The 3,812-nt window shown below is 34.3% G+C and overlaps 1 pseudogene; it reads left to right on the forward strand.

The window, feature by feature from the left end:
- Nucleotides 1-237: 237 nt before the first annotated feature.
- LOC122000736 lies at nucleotides 238-3,491 on the forward strand (annotated as a pseudogene).
- The last annotated feature ends 321 nt before the right edge of the window (nucleotides 3,492-3,812 follow it).

Genomic DNA, 3,812 nt, shown 5'->3' on the forward strand with positions numbered 1-3,812 from the left:
CACGACGTGCTCTCCTCTCGTTTCTTTTTTTTTTGTTGGTCCAGTCGGCGATAAAAGTTTTACATTCACCCAATCGAACACTTTCTCAGTTTCTTCCGTCTCTTTTTCCCCAATCAAAAGGGAAAAAATGGTTCTTTTTCGTTGTGGTTGTGAGAGGTTGATTTGATGTGAAACCCTAGTCACTTCCGTGCTGTTAGGTCGATTTGTGTGAGCAGAGGTATCAGATTCGAGCTCGATATGGGAAACTGTTGCCTTTCGCCGGAGGCCATCGCTTGGGAGGACGTCAAGACCTTCCCCCGTCCCCATCATGACCACGGCACCAGCCCACTAGCCAACAAGAACCACCTCCGCCAGAATGGCGGTGGGCACTCCAAGCGAATGGCGGTGGTTCTTAGTGGAGATGCCAGGGCGGTGAGCGGGATCGAGGAGAAGGAGATGTACTACATTTATTTTAGAATTATTTGCTTGTTTGGATGCTTTTGTTTGGTTAACATCTATCTTTCTTATTTTACAGAGGGGAAGATTGATTATCGTGCACACATCAGGTTGATTAACCAGGACAAGAACAAATACAATACTCCCAAATACCGATTTATTGTTAGATTTGTATCCTTGGAAATTGCTTCTAGTCTCATACTTTTTTCTTTCATTTTTCCTGGTTTATAATTCTCATATTCTATTTTTAATTGACCGTGAAAGGTCTTTTTCTTGTCTGCTACATATTCTGAAAGATTCTTTATATGCTTCCTGTACATATCAACAGATATAGTAATGCTGTATTATTTCCAATCACACGGCTGTAACTTTTCACCGTTGGCCCTTGTAGCTTCAAAAGACAAACGATGAGCAATACCGTAGAATTCAAAAAACTGAGCATGCTCTTCAGGTGGCAGAGGTTTGTGCTATAAACAACTATTCTTGAAAATACAATGTTACACAGTCTTATATTTGTATAAATCATGGAACCTTCTTTAGGAGGAGCTTCTAAGAGTACAATTGGAAGCAACAACTAAGTCAAAGGAATTATCACAGGTAAGAAGTCTTAGTAAATCGTAGTAGAGTTAATTCTCAGCATTTGTTTTGCTTACTTGTCTGGCTACATGATGAGTTCAATCAACAAGCTTCTTAACCTGCAATTTGCACATGATCTCATCTTTCTTTCTATTGGAATATTTGACACAATGACTTATATTGTTAAGAATATTTTGCTCGAGGGAGATGTCTTCCTGCATGACTAATTGAAAAGTTCAGTCAGGGTTGGATAATATGATTTATGCTTGAAATATGTTAAACTGCTGCTAGATATGATGTCAAGAGTGGATCTTGTACAAGCTCATTGAGTTTGAAGATTGATTGATATCCTGTGAACATATGTGCAAAACCTCTTTCATAATAATGTGAATTCTTGACAAGACTTCATCTGGGGCTTAATATTATCCTATAATGTTTATTTTTTGTCTCTCCAATTTACCTTTGCATGATAATTCACTTAAATGGAAAAGTGGTCAGCTTTGAGTCTATTCAGATGAAATTTGATTTGGGTTCTTGTGTCAAAAACTGGACATATTTTTTTTGTTGTTTGTTTTGTGGCATATCATTGATGTACTGCTTGTGCAAGTATGCATTCTGTGGTACACTGCCATGTCTCACATAAGGCATGGGTTTGGCATTCAGTTATTTAACATTTGTAACTTCTTTTTAGTCAATTTATTCTATATAATAACAAAATGTTATAATTGAGCTGGAGTCAAAATTTTGTGTTTCTTGTTTTTAGGCTCATGGAGCATGGTTTCCTCCTTGGCTTGCTACTCACGCCAATTACTATAATGTGATTGCCTTAGAAATTTAGATGGAGTGTTAGAGAGATACCATATACATGTTAAGAGACTCCAATATGTCTTTGATATGTGCCTTTCAGGAACTTGCAACAACTCACTGGAAGGAGCATGGACAACCTGTACTAGATGTCTTACTTCAAAAGGTGCTAATTTTTCACCTGTACTATTTTTTTTTCTATTGAATTTGTTTGTCAGTTCTTGCTTTATCACCATGAATGCATGTCACATATTATCTTACAATTTTAGTTTAATCTTGCATTGTACTTATCAATTTTGTGAAAACGTTTCTCAAGGTATCAGAGAAATCGATTCAAGCACAACAATTTATGGAACCACATTTTGAATATTCCAAAGCTGTAAGTGGCCAACCAATGACTATTTTCAGTATCTGAATTATGTTAATTATTCATATATTTCAGTGTTGTTTGATTGGCAATCCATAAGCAAATTATATAAATTTGGTTTAATTTGCATTTGACTTTGGTTTGGATTATATATCAGTTTACTACTTTATCGACTTTCTTTTAAGGTAGTTGATATTTTAGGCAGGATTTATTATGTTTCTAAATTATTTCGTTTCCTTGAATTTCTGAAGAAATGGATGTTTCTTGTGTCAAGCACTGAACCTTATGTGCAAACTGTGTCAAGTAAAGCAGTGGAAGTTTATCACACATCTAAGAGTGCCATGTCCAGCCACATAGCCAAAGTACAAGAAATTTCAGATCCTTATTTCCAGGTACTCATGGTATTATTTCAACCAGGATGCATATATAGACATGCCTCTGTATCAATTTGTCATTACATGTTCTATTTTTTTGTTTGTTGATACACCGTACTATGCAAATTTCCATACCTTGTATCAGGCTGCCAAGAGATTTTCTCAACCATATGTAAAACAATTTGCTACTATTACCATACCACATGTTGAAAAGGTGTGAGTTGCTTTTAGTCCCTATAGTGACTTTGTGATTCATGCTTATGGAAAATTTCTCGAATCAGCCACAACTTATCACCAGCAGGTAATTTCTGCTTACTACAATTCATACTGTTTTATTTAATTCATTGTCGTTAAAAAAGTGACTGCTTACCAAAAAAGGTAATCTTATTTGCTTAGCATAGGCACATTCGCATTCCGTAAAATGGGCTATAATGAACTGAAATTGTAATTTTGTTTATATATTTGCTTGTTTGTGTGGTTTATAGTGTCTTAATCAGAATTTAAGCTTAATTTAACCTAGATACTGGGGTTTTCTTTCTACTAATCAGCTTATTAAATTAGCAATAATTTATGAGAATAAGAGTTATAAGACGAGCAAACAAGTACCTTAACAGGATAATGTTCCTTCTCACTTACCCAAGGGCATTTCCAATATCTGGGATCTTTCATGATCTATTTATTTTATATACTTCATTTAGTGCAATAGGGGATAAAATGAGTTAATTTGTTGAATGTACCCATGACCATAATCACCACCAATTCCATGTTTTTTAATCATATATATTGTAAGGCGATATCATATTAGATGATGAATCAAATTATTCTCTTCTTGAAACCTCTCTTCTTTTCATGTTATATGTTCTCTTCTATTTTTTTTTTAGTGCTTTGCTCACATACTTTGCTTCACAAAAATCCAGAATGTTGGAAAAAATTGACATGGAAGAATCAGCAAGTGAAAAAGAGGAGTCCAATGAAATTCTACAAGTTGAAGATTTTGATGGGGCTTGAGTTGACAATAATTACTTGCAATCCTACATGGCATGAACCACCATTACAAGTTTCTAGTCTTTTGCCAATTGTTCATTAGTTGTAAATGAAGTTTATTTATTTATTTATATTGGGATAAATTTTATTTGAATATTAGACATGTTTTTTCTTTTCTGATTGTAATATAATTCTTGTATAAGTAACATTTTGAATGACATTGATATGGAAAATATTCTTTCTTTTGTGATTATGACTCTTTATTATATATT

Source organism: Zingiber officinale, chromosome 1A (genome assembly GCF_018446385.1).
Source record: "Zingiber officinale cultivar Zhangliang chromosome 1A, Zo_v1.1, whole genome shotgun sequence".
Classification (NCBI taxonomy): domain Eukaryota; kingdom Viridiplantae; phylum Streptophyta; class Magnoliopsida; order Zingiberales; family Zingiberaceae; genus Zingiber; species Zingiber officinale.